The sequence below is a fragment of the Balaenoptera musculus genome, chromosome 12 (genome assembly GCF_009873245.2).
Source record: "Balaenoptera musculus isolate JJ_BM4_2016_0621 chromosome 12, mBalMus1.pri.v3, whole genome shotgun sequence".
NCBI classification, from domain to species: domain Eukaryota; kingdom Metazoa; phylum Chordata; class Mammalia; order Artiodactyla; family Balaenopteridae; genus Balaenoptera; species Balaenoptera musculus.
In genome coordinates this window covers 77,850,180-77,864,241 of record NC_045796.1, presented here as the reverse complement: position 1 = coordinate 77,864,241, position 14,062 = coordinate 77,850,180, and positions in this window count along the sequence as shown.

The window sequence follows — 14,062 nt, the reverse complement described above, 5'->3', positions numbered from 1 at the left end:
CTCTTACCAACTGCTGATGTGAATGTAAATATGTACACCCTTTGTTGAAATCAATTTGGAAATATCTATGGAAGGCTATTAAAAAGAGCTTGTATTCTCTAAGTAATTCTACTTCTAAGAAAATAATTAGGTGCAGGGAATTCCCTGGTGGTCCAGTGATTAGGACTCGGCGCTTTCAGTGCCGTGGCCTGGGTTCAATCCCTGATCGGGGAACTAAGATCCCACAAGCCGAGGCGCGGCCAAAAAAATAATAATGATAATCAGATGCAAAAATTATATGTAAGGATTTTATTTTCAACATTGCTTTACAGCACTTAAATTGTCCAAATATCCCAACAATAGAGTGAATAGAAAAATGGTGAATAAGCTATGATTATCTCTATGGTGGACTATTAGAGAACCAATAAATATGTCTTTGAATCTCTGAGAAACAAGCATTGCTTTCCCTATCCATGAAAACACACTAAAAGTGTAATACACAGACATAGCTCAGGAAATGTAGAATCTTGAATAGATACTACATTGTCTTGTTATAACTTCGGTAAGAAAAGTCTATTTACTTAAGCCTAGATTACTAAAATAGGAATAGAGATTGAGGAAAATGCATCTCTGTGTCAAGAAAGAGCACTCCTGAGTTAAAGCTGTCATTTAAATATCCATACCAGATCAATATGTCAGGCTATTTTTTTAAACTTAAATTGGAATTTTTCATTCATAAAATATATTGAGAAGCAATGTAACCCTTGAACTAAGAATATGAGCTTTGAGTTCATGTAGTGCTAGGATGAGGGTCTATTCTATTTTCTGATAGTTGATGACTTGGGATAAATTATTTAACTCTTCTAAGCCTCTGTTTTCCACTGTAAATGAAAGACCATCAGGACTTCCCTGGCGGTCCAACGGTTAAGACTCTGCCTTTCCACTGCTGGGGACGTTGGCTCAATCCCTGATCAGGGAACTAAGATCCCACATGCTATGCGGCACAGCCAAAAAATTAAAAAGAAAAAAAAAAAAAGACCATCATACTTGATGAATAGTGTTAGGATGAGATTTGAATTAAAGTAAGATTGTATGTAAAGTATGTTGCCTAGGTCTCAAAAGATGGTAGTGACTGCCAGTATAGTTCCATGGCATTCATTATCTCCTAAGCCCCCAAAGAACTTTTATTTAAAGGCCTTTGATTTACCAATTCCATCCACAATTCCTAAAGCCCACCATCTGTCGGGAACTCTGTGCTCAGCTCCACGGGTATAAAGATAAATGAGTTAGCCATTGTTTGCTGCATTAGCTCTATCTGATAATGCACTAGACTGTAGGGCAAAGTTTGCTACCATGACCCCTGCCCTTAAAACCCCATATCCAGAAGAGTATATGATTATAATAAAATATAAAAAGCGCCAGTAAAGTATGATGTGAAAACCACTTTAGAGGTGCAAAGCAAGAAAGGAATAATCACCTTGACAGTGAACAAAATCTTCAAAGATTGAAAGCAAGGCTTGAACTAGAATATTGACTAGCATAGACTTTTGCATTCCTCCCTGGGACTGAAAATAGCATGTTCTCACTTTTCAAAAGAAAAAAAAAAAAAGTTAAGATGAGATAATTGGTTTCTTTTGGAGGTGTAAAGAAAATAGCAATGGCATTTTGAATTGTGCCATGCCCATGAACAAGGAAACAGCTGACATTCAGGGATCGTAAGCATCCCTAAACAAACTTCCATTGAAATTACCAAATATATATAAAAGCAGAAGTCAGCGAAAAGGAATAAGAAGAACTTGCCCAGGTTTGACAAGCATCTGAAGCGCTATTGTTGCAACAGGGTCGTACAGACAATTTCATCTGCATCATTCAGCAAGTTCTCCTGCAACTATCTAGACAGAAAAGCTGCTGGGGAGGGAAGTAGGGAGATATTTCAGTGCTCTATTCTGTTCCTGCAATTATTTTGCCAGAGACAGGGCCCTAGTTTCAAGCAGGGGTGGTGGAAGAAGAGATGAATTAGCATTAAAGGTATAGTGAAGGATAACTTTTAACAACAAAGAAAACTTTCAAGTTACAGGAAGTTGATTTAAGTATCCTTTTAAGCCAAATGTCCTTTGCAAGCTAAGAGAACTTGAGATCCATCTTGGTGAGTACAGATACCCACAGGTTCTGATTGGAGGGTGAGGCCCAGCAGCAAGGTGAGGAGAGAGGGGAGTGGCGAGAGGGGAACTGACCTCTGGTTTAAAGCAGGACTTCAGCTGGTAGCCATGGTGGAAGTAACCACGATGCGGACTGGCTGTGGGTACAAAAGTGGAGCTCAGCCCAGGGAGAGAAATAGTTGGCCAGGACTGGCAAATTTCTCAGACTCAGACACGTGGGATGTCATACAGAGTAAGGACTCTTAGGCCTAGTCCACTACTGGAAGTTGCCTATTTAATTCACAAACGATTATGTAATGGGGGTGCTGGTGACCACCGTTCCAGTTCAGGGTCCCCCTGTGGAGCTTCTCGCTTCTGAGCTCATTAGTTTTCTAAACTTTTCTGTGCTTGTGAGTGTCCTGGGGTGTTACAGGGGGCTGGGTGACGAACGGGGAGTGGAAGAGATAAGTGTGCTTGCTGGGATTGCAGAAAGCGTAAATATGGGTCAGAGCATATGGTGTGTGAAGGGTAAAAAGAAAGCTGAGGCTGGGGCGTGGTTAGAAAGGCTTGGTAGGTCACCCTCAAGAATAGACCTCAACTGTTCTGTAGGCAATGGTGAGCTACTGAAAGTATTCCAAGAGAGTAATATACTTCAGCCAGGCATTTTTAAATGAGTAACCATGGAGGGTATTTTGAAAAAAAAAAAAAAACATTTAAGACAGGGAAGCCAGTTAGAAGACAACAATAATAAAGAAAAAATAAAAATGTTGAACCAAGACAGGGCAGTAGTAATGGGAGGGAGAAAGAAAATGAGAGAAAAGTTTGAGAAAGAGAGCCTTAAATGTGAGCAAGAGGGCCAAGGAGAAAGTGACAATGACTGATGGTTTTAATCTAGGCGAATATGAGGCTAGTAATGCCATCCACACAGGATGAGGGAAGGACCTTGAAAAAAAAAAGGTAATGAATTTGGATTGAGGCATGCTGAGTATGGAGTAGCAAATAACCAGTAATGTAAAACAAAAAACAAAACTCACATTTAAGGCCATTTTTAACTCCTATCAAGTAGACGACTAAAGGAAATCTCAAAGTTTTGAGACCCAAAAACTAGAAGGTGATGTCTCACAATACAAAAGCATTCTTTACTCTGTATAAAATGGTTCCACTAGATTCTTTCACATCATGACTTTGCCCAATGCATTAAAACCATGATTAATTTTTAAATATTTAGGTCTAGAGATAAATAAAAAGGAATTGCTTTGTGACAGGATAGTGTGAATGCAAACAAAAACTCTCTAGAGTAGAGTTAAAGTGAGGAGATGAGAGGAACAGAGGGAAAGGAGAAGGCAAAAGTGAGGAGAAAGGCAGAGAAAGTCACGAAGGAAAAGAAGAACATGAATCTAAGGGCAAGAGCAGTCAGCGCAGGAAGAGCAAGAGGGTGAAGCGTCTACACTTTGTAGAAGGGCAGAGAATCAGATGTAAGGATAAAAAGAAACACTCTGACACGAAAGATCAAGGAGAGCATCTCTTTCTGAAAGTCCAATACTCAGTTTGCCTGGTGTGCTCTTGAGGGTTACAGAAAAGGTCCTCCTCAAGGGAGAAACTTTGAAATACCCTTGCAATCTCTAAAGCCTGAAATTCTGCCTCTTATTAGCATTATGACCTTAGGCTGTTTGACCATGGCCTCAAGGTCTGTAAGTGTGAAATACAGATAACAACTAAATGATTGATGTAAAAATTAAATGAGATAATGTAGTATGGTACTTGGTAAATAGAAAGCATTAAATAAATGTCTGTTTTTATTATGAACAAGAAGAAAACTCATACATGGGTTCCAAATAATTTAATATTCCACCATTAGGTATTAGTTCTTCACCCTTTCCATCTGTCTTTTATTAAATGAAAAGTTGCAGTCACTAACACTATAGTGTGGGGTCCTTAGACCAATCCCATCTTCCAAGCAGAAGGAGGGATTTAGGGTAGCACGGTTTCAAAATAGCATATGGAATACTAAAAAACGACTATGGGAGAAATGAAGAAAAATGCCATTTTAGAATTTGACATGGCTTCCCCCAACATATTAATAAAATCATTGTGTGTAAGAGACACAATTTTTCAAAGAAGGTGTTAAAATTAGGAAGCACAGAGTAAAAAGACTATAAACTTAGCAAGAAGCAACAAAGACAAAGTAGAAAATGTGAGTTTGAAATGAAAATTTGACATGGCTTTAAGGGTTCTCACTGGTGAGCAAAGATGTTGGAGGTGAGTTCAGGTGAAAGTCCCCAGAAAAAGGCTGGGTCTAGACACCATGGGGCAAAGAAGCAAAGGACTCAAGATTAGAAAGAGGGTAGAGTTTAATGAAGAGTCCAATCTTCAGTAATGAGGGATACCTGTTGGATTTCCCATCTAGTACTGCATTGCTTTGTTTACATTTATTATACAGCAAACTTGTCTCTCAATATTGAGTCATGAGATTCTGTAAATTATTTTTGGTAATTCTACCACATTAATAATTCTTCCTCAAATCCCGCCATAGTGAAAATGGATATTACATTTCCTTTTTTAAAAATCAAACTTTTTAAAGAGAAGGTAATTTTAAACATGAAGAAAATAAAAATTATAAAAATAAAATGCTATCATAAGTTTCTTATGCAAGACATGCCCATTTCTCACTTTAGAGGTGATTGATTTATGAATTTGTGGAACAAAGAAATCAAGAACATGATGCCATGTACTATACCCTTCCTGTTGTTACAGTGTCACATTTTTCTTACCGATAAATACATCTCAAACATAATGTTGAATGATATTTTCTCATATATATACTCTGTGGTACACTGATCACACTGCCAGCCCAATTCTTTCTCTCTCATGGTGGGTGAAGTGTTGACTCTGAGCATGGTTATGTGACTTGCTTTGGCTAATGTACTATTAGCAGACATGATACCAGTCAGAGGCTTGGAAAACGCTTGCACATTTCCCCTTGCCTGCCCTAGCATCTCCGTTCTTGCACCTTTGTTCTCATAACCATGAGAACCTATCTGGTCTGCCCTTTTAGAGACTGAGACATGGGAGGAAGAGCTGCATCTTCCTTCACCCTATCTGAAGCGTTCCCAGTCCCAGCCCTCAGTTAATCCATGGCTGCCTACAGATACGTGAGTCCAGCCAAGATCAGCAGAACCTGCCAGTCAATCTATAGAGATCAGTGTGTAATACTGAATAATAAGTGCATGTTTCTTCACACCACTAGCTTCGGTGTGGTTTATTACTTAGTATCATCATTCTAGTAGCTCATTGATTCACGCACACACACACACACGCACACACATTCGGTTATCTCGACAGAACTATTATCTCATACTTCTTAGTTTCCACCTTAGCACTCTATACTCTGAACATAGTTAACAGGTTTTTAAAATGTTGATCAATAGATGGATTATAGAGAACTATGTTAATCAAATTTTTAATCTAGTCAAATGTTCTAGCAGTGATTGGTTTTTGTTTCAGGACTCTTTTTCAGTTTCAAATATTTTTGAGTACCCTAAAGAGCTATTGTTTATGTAAATTATATCTATTGATATCTACTGTGTAAGAAATTAAAACTGAGAAATGTTTTAAGTGCAAGAATCACAAGCACACATTGCATTAGCCATCAGAGAGTTGATGTCATCACAAGTCGTGTGGCCTCTGGGAAACTCCTCTATATGTTCTCTCAAGAGAATGACAGGGAAAAAGGCAGATGAACTAATATTTGCAAAAGACTTAAAATGAGTACCTGACAAATAGTGATATAGGATGTCAAATAAATAAAAATATGACACAGCTATCCTGTGTCTGTGTTTGTTTTCTGAATATCACTACTGTATAGTCTGTAAAATTATCACATATGATGAGATGACTTACAATAATATGCCTGCCAAGGAAGATATTTAATTGTTTTAAGTAGGAAGTATTACAGTATCCACATTTCTAAATAATGAAGTATTCTTTCCAACACCAATTTAATTAGGATGTTACTCTTCCACCAAAAAGCAAATCAGTTAAAAATCCTTACGTTTCAGAGCAAAACACAAAGGCAGCTGAGTGAAAAACACACAAACACTGCTCAGAGCCACAGCATGACACAAATAAAGAAGTAAGCTTTTGGTTATAATAACTGATTAGCAGCCTGCATTTTGCAGATTATGTGGAGGGATACAAAGCCTGTTGGTTCCCACTCAACATCCATTACTTCATTCCCCCTTAATTATAAAACCCTCGTTTAACTCAGAGTGGCAATGTTCTCTTTTTTAATTGCGTGCTGCTTGAGATGCAGATGTGAGGGTTATAGCCCCCAAAGCTATCTCAGACCACGAGGTAACCTGAAGCATTGAAGCCAGAAGCTGAAGATGAAGACCATGACAAGGAGCTTGTATTTCTGATGAAAATGAGGAGGCATCAGATAATGGTGAATTGCCTGCTTCCAGACTTCTTTTACATGAGGAAGAATCTTCTTTCTTGTTTAAGCTATTATTTGGGGGTATTCTCTTAGTCACTGTGGTGCAGCCAACTTAAACTACACAATATATGTGATAATAAATGTTTTTAAATTGAACTCTAAAAAATCATGGAAGACTTGTAATTTTAAAAGAAAGGAAAAACCAAACATTTGACCAGAAGTTTTCAATAATTTCAATTTCGATTAACTTGGAATTAATAACAAAACTTAACTGTGTATCATCTGGAGTGAAGTGTTTATAACTATGATATATGCTACCACAGATTACATGTATTTGTCAGTTCAGAATTTATTTTCAATTAGCCTAAATTAGTTTTTGTTGTCTCCATAAAGGTTGAGTACTTATGGAGACAACTTTTTTTGCGATGTTTACAATAAGATTTGAGTCCAATAAAATAACCTGTTAATAACTCTCAATTCTGAGTATTTCTTGGCAGGCATGTGTGTGTGTGTGTGTGTATGTGCACACGCACCTGTGTGTTTATGTATGTATGTATGTTTGCTATATTTAACAGGTTTTATTCAAAATTTTAAAACTTTCAGAAGCATAGATGTGTTGAATGTTTGGATACTTGCAGCAAAGTAATACTCAGCATCAAAGAGTTAGACTCAACTCTGAGAATGTTACTTTATCAAGGGTGTTTTCTGTCTTGGTATGTTACATCTTCAGTAACTCTAAGTTATATCAGTAAAAATGTCTCAAACACCCTTCTCACCACTAATCATAATCTTCTCTCTGATCAAGTCCTAAAAATTACAAAAAATTACAAAATTATACAACAGGGACTGAGGGGGAACTAGACACTCCTAGGATTGTGTGACTTTAAAAAAGTATCATTTCCCCAACCCTAAACATTCATGCAGTTTTCAGTTTTGTTCATCAATTTTACTATAGATTACACAGTTGTGATGCTTAATTTTATGTCAATTCAACTGGACTAAGGGATGCCCAGATAGCTGGTAAAACATTATTTCTGGATGTGTCTGTGAGGGTGTTTCCAGAAGAGATTACCATGTGAATCAGTAGAGTGAGTAAAGAAAACTGTCCCCACCAACGTGGCATGCATCCATCCAGTCTGCTGAGGGCCTGGATAGAACAAAAAGGCAAAGGAAGGATGAATTTGCTCTTCGCTTTGGCTAGGACATCCATCTTCCCCTGCCCTCAGACATCAGCTCCCCTGGTTCTTAGGCCTTTGGACTCAGCTTGAATTATATCGCCAGCTTTCTTAGTTCTCCAGCTTGCAGATGGCAGACTGGGACTTCTCGGTCTCCATGATCACATGAGCCAATTTTTATAATCAATCTCCCCAAAAAGATAGATATAGATATAGATATCGATAGATATAGATATAGATATAGATATGAATCTCCAATTGGTTCTATTTCTCTGGAGAACTTTACTAATACAACAGCAATAAACATATGCTACTCTTCCATTTTGTTATTTCTAAAGGAAAGTTGTCAAAGCTGTCAAAGTTTTTTATAGTGGAAAACAATGGCTGAAACAGAAAAATATAACCCCCAAATATTTTTTATTTGTATTTCTCCAATGAATTATCTGCACAATATATGGAGGTAGAGAAGAATATTTGAGGGAAAAAAATACATTCTGAGAAAAAAACTTGAACCTAATGAGTAGACACTAAGAGGTACAAAGTTGCTACATATTTCTTTCCTCAATCTAATCTTAAATTTCTTCATCTTTAATTTTTTTATCTGAAAGTTGCAAGCAATAATACAAGCTACTGTGTCTTGCCCCAGATGAATGATACTTGATGAAAGTACATAGAGAACATTTGAGCTCTGTTCATAGATATTTGCACTGAACAGAAATGTTAATTGATTTTCTGAGAACAGGCTATACAGAAAGTGGCATAAAGAGAAATATTATACTGAGTAGGCTTTAAGTAAATTAACTCCAGAAAGAAGTCCTCCAATATTGTTAAGCCATGAAACTTCAAAACTTCTAGGATTTAAGATAATCAACCATTGTTTGTCTGCAACATTGGTTCATGAAGAGTTTTGCTTTGAGAGGACGTGGGGAAAAAGATGCTCAGATTATAATTGATGGTATTACTAAGGAAAGAGCAAGGCCATGTCATAGAAACAAAGAAAAGCACAAAATGTTCCCCAGGAAATTGTATGATTTCAAGTGTTTGGGGGTGGGGGGGCAGTATATCATGATGTTAATATTTCTAGTTATTGATAAAATCCTTACCATTTTTTTATACAATCTTCCTAAACTTCCATGCTTGCCTAGATACTAATATATAAGAAGGGCAGTGAAGAAAATGGCTATAAAACTTGTCAAAATATCAAGGGGGCTAGAGTTAATATCACGACAATGATTAAAAATGACATAATCATATGAAGTTGCTATTATTTATCCACTTTAAAGATAAGCAAACTAAGGCTTGCAGGCATTAGGTAATCGGGCCTTCAACATGCTTCAATTAACTTGAACCGAGCTTTCTGGGAATCCAAATATTGGTCTGTCTGTTATGCCACACACTGAGCATACTGTCTTTGCCCTCAAGGAACAAGAGCAAAGCCTGGGGGAAAGAAAACACTATGTGCAAACACAATGACAGGTGGCATAAGTGCAAATCTAATAAGATATAGGCATAGATGGGGAGGAGGTAGAAAAAGAAACTACTGAGGCGGAGGGGGTGACTCTAGAAAGACTTAACAGTGAAGAGAGCATCTAAGTAGCCTCTTGAAGGACCAATTGTGAGAGGTAGAAATGGGAGATATTCGAGGTCAATCTGACAGTATGAATGAGCAGAGGTAAAACATAATAAATGCCTTTTATATAACACTCTCCTTATGCCAACCACTGTCCTAAGTGCTTTACATCTACCAGCTCATTCATTTAGTTCTCAGAATAACCCTAGGAGATAGCTACTATAATTACCCTTATTATAAAGAAGAAACTGAGGCACAGAGAGGTTAAGTAACTTGCTTAAAGTCACACAGCCGGGAATAAGCAGAACCAGAATTTGAACCTTGGGCATCTGGCTAGAAAGTCTGCACTCTTTACCCCTCTCAGTAGCAAACATAAGATTTCTTTAGGATTGAAAAATAGTCGGGGTGGTGGAGTGTAAAATGAATGAAAGGGTGAAAATGCTAAAAGGGTAGATGGGGCTAGAGGATGGGGGCCTTGAATGTCACTCTAAGGATCTTCTTTTTCATTCTGTAAGCAGTGCATGAAGTTCTCTGAAAGAAAGGCACCATATTCAGGATTGAGTTTAAGAAAAGTTTCTCAGATGGTTCTGTGAAAAAAATAGACAGCAAGCAAAATAGACTTCTGAGGCAGAAGTCTCAGAAAAATCATTGGAAAGTTTCTTTGACAGTTCAATGAAAAATGGAGAGCTTAAGCCAATCTCAGTTGGAAGAAGTTGGTATAAAACAAGAAGCATCATACTCAAGACTTCTCCTTGAAGTTGCACCTCCCTTTTGGATCTGGAAAAGTACTCGAAAGAAGAAAATAGTCTTGTCAGCATTTTCCACAGCCATCTGACTTTTATAGCTATAGGTTCAATTCTGGATCTATGGTCACTTCATTAGAGGTTTTCAGAAAGAAAGCCAAACAAAATAATCTCCACCAATAAAATTAGAAAAGGACCTAACTCTAATAATATAGTTGGCTTTTCTCATGAGAAAGAGCATGGGTATAATAAGATGACTTAACAATGAATTGTTCTAAAGATTGAATGAAATAATATATGCAAAGTGTTTCGGATAAGGTCTGGCACAAAATAGGCACTTAGAAATTACTACCTGCCATATTATTGCTATTATTATTAGAGCTTCACCCGGATCCTGTTTCTTCAGCCCTAACTCTTCCCTAAGGAGTGCTGTGTCTCTCACCAGTCACTGCAGAGGAGGGTGTCACGCAGGGGACTTAAAGTCACAGTGACACGTTGTAGTACTTCCTCCTCTTGAGGTGCTTCAGGTGTTTGTGCTGCTGCTTCTACCAGAAAGTAGGGCAGTCACTCACCCCTGTGATTCAGAATACGTAAGGTACTCAACAAGTGCAAAATCCTCTCCCAAATGGATGAGTGAGGGTATGTCCCTTCTACTCACCTACAAGGTAAACAGGTAGAAGAAAAGGGGAAAGAAACAGAAGAGGAACCTGGAAAAAACAATTTTATTTTAAAAAGAGACTAATTATTATAACCTATATGCAGCTGTACTGATCTGCATAAGAAAATAATGCAAACTGAGGCAGTTCTTTGTGGAAGAAAGTCTGTGAAATAATAGAAAATCTACATATTGGTTTCTACCCCTGGTTCCTGGCACAGAGCTCCTAAAACCCTTGTAGTTTCTTTCTTTTTTCTTTTTTTTAAACGCTTGTAGTTTCTTAAGTAATAAAAGCATTAGGAGCATTCTTTGTTCTAATATTTGGTCTTGGACCTCAGTCTCTGACACAGAGTTCCTAAACCCCTTGAAATTTCATGGGCGATAGGAGTGTCTTTTGTTCTAATGAGGCAACTCTTGATGGGCTCCTGGGTGGCTTTAGGATGGGGCTGGTCATAAGACCAAGAGCTGCCTCCAGGAAGGAGAGAGGGGCTGGAGAGTCACGATTTCGTGATAATGATCAATCATGCCCCTACGTGATGAATCCTCCATAAAAATCCCAAAAGGGTTTGGAGAGCTTCCGGGTTGGTGGACACATCCACAGGCCCAGAGCGTGGTGCACCTAACTCCACAGGGACAGAAGCTCCCGCACCCGGGACCTTCCAGACCTCGCCCTATGTACCTCTTCATCTGACTCTTCATCCGTATGCTTTATTATATCCTTTATAATAATCCAGTTAACTTAGGTGTCTTCCTGAGTTCTGTGAGCCATCCTAGCAAATTACTGAATCTGAGCAGGGGATTATGGGAACCCTGATTTATAGCCTATGGATCAGAAGCCCAGGTGACAACCTGAACTTGCCACTGGCACCTGAATCACTGAAGTGAGGGACAGTCTTGTAGGACTGAGCCCTTAACCTGTCGGTCTGCGCTAACTCTGGTTAGTGTTAGAATTGAAATGAGTGGTAGGACACCCACGTGGTGTCAGAAAATAGCTTCCTGCGACACATGTGGTCACAGAAGTGTTCTGTGTAAGCAGTAGAGGAGAAACACAGGAGTATTTTTCCTTTTAAATGAGACCTCATCCGAAAAGGGAAATATGGCTATATATGTGTTGGTCTAGGATTCGTCAAAAAAAAAAAAAAATGGAGACATTCTTACTAAGCCCTTGTGCAAAGCAGATGCAGTGAGTAACCTTCAACTATGCCTAGACCCTTAGTGGGGTTTGCAGAGAAGTGTAGTAAGTGCAATATACACAGCTGTTGTACAAGGGATTGAAAAAACATCATTTCACTAAAGATCTTATGTTTTACCCAATATTCTATAGATAAAAACAACAAATAAGAGTAACTTGTATAATACAAACTATGTTTTTCAATAATGCTTTAACACTATGAAAAATCTATTCAAGAATTACATTCCACCTGAGAATCTAGTCATACTTGGTTATCAAGGAGAGTACCCTATCCAAATTCAATAGTACTGGAAAATGTCTAGCCTCAAATATCAAGTTGATTAATTATTAAGGAAAAATTCTAAATTTGAAGGGAAAAACCAGAGTGCTATAATCTTTTGGAAGGCCCGTATAATTGCTTCTTGCATTATGTATTGAGTCTCTTACAGCCAGCTTATATTTGGATTACATTTCCCCAATTATAATTTTCTCCATAACTGACCAAGGGGTTTATCTGAGTCTCTCTTTCTTAAATTTTGTTATGATTCATTAGTGACTGCATAATATCTAATTAAGATAATTGTTTAAAATTTTAATATAATCTAACTCATAATTATGAGTTCAACATTACAGGCAATAAATAATGTTACAGGCAATAAAACAAGACAACAAAAAAGATCAAGTTAACATTGTCTTAAGATTGAGCTATTCAATTATACATCCAAAGACTTTAGGTAATTCTCCTCAGCTTTGCAGGGCCATGGGCTTTGTTAGTCCTGAAAGCAAACTTGTGCCAATTAGACCATAAAATTAAGACGTCCCCTACATAAGTTCTAATGATATAAATAAATATCATCTTGAAGGTTGAACCATTTGTCACAGAGCTTCTGTTTTCATAGTTCAAACCTTTTCTCTAAAATTTAAAAGTATTTAGTAGATTTTAACATATCTGACAAAATTGCATAGATATGCAAATGCAAAAGCTTCAGTGACAAGCAAAATCTATAACTACCAAACTTTAATACTAAAAGAGCCAATAAATCAACCAGTACTTACTAAGGTCTTACCCTGCCTACAATACTAGGAGGAAAGATGTTTTAATACATAATACCTATATTAATTTGCAATCCAATTGTGATGGTTGGTGATAGACAATATTACCATTGACCTAAAAATGTAAAGTATCTGGAGTCATATGGTTTAAGAAATTAGCAGAGAAAGAGTAAACAGTGAAAGTTCAGGAGGAAAATTGGGAAAATGTGGGATTTAGACAGCATCTTGAGAACAGATACTGGATCTTTTTATCTCTATAGCAGAGTGCTTGTCATGCAGCATCTGTTTAATAAACATTTGTGGAACTAAATTCAGTTGCTAGTCACAGGGAAAGACATTTCACTTTAGCACAGTACACCATGCACAATGGCCGGAAGAATGGGCGGAAGAAGATCACGTACAGAAAATGCTAACTCAGGGAGGCAGGTGGCAGTTTGGAGGAGTGAGAGGCAAGGTTGGAGACGTCAACTTCTGATCATTTCCTCCTCCTTTAATGTTCTTGGCTGCCCACACCAAAGTTTTCTGATGTTTCTTTCTTCAGTGTTTAGTCTATTGAGCCAGTCCTGTGCCAGTCCTGACTAAGGCAAGAGGTACATCAACAATCCCAGCCCTGCTACTTGATGTAACTTACAATTAAGTCATCCTCAAAAATAGACCTAAAAATCCAGTGACTTTTCATGAGCACTAGAATCCTACGTTACTGCTGCTCTGTCTCTACCAGATTCTGGAGCCGCCCTTCAGATGGAACCCAGCACCTGGTCTGTGCTTTACTTCCTTTGGGAGCATGGCTTGCCTCTTCTTACTCTGATCAGCTACTTCTCCACTATGTCTTCTGTAGACTAGAACCTGCTATTGTTCACAAACTACTAGTGTGAACCAGTTCTCATGCCTCACCTCGTGTTGTCCGGTGCTGGGCATCTTCTGAGGATGACTGGCTACCCCACCGCCAGAGCAACCCCTCAGTGCAGGCTCTGTCTCCCACCTCTCTCCTGGCCTGCTGTGTGAATCCTGGTCCATGTCACAACTCTCTCCAACCACTGACTTCTGTGATGTGTGACTACAAGCAAACATTTTTGTTTTCTCCCTAGGTAGTGAGGCTTGGCAGGAAAGCTCAGTTGGAACTAGGTTTCAGAAAGTCCTGAA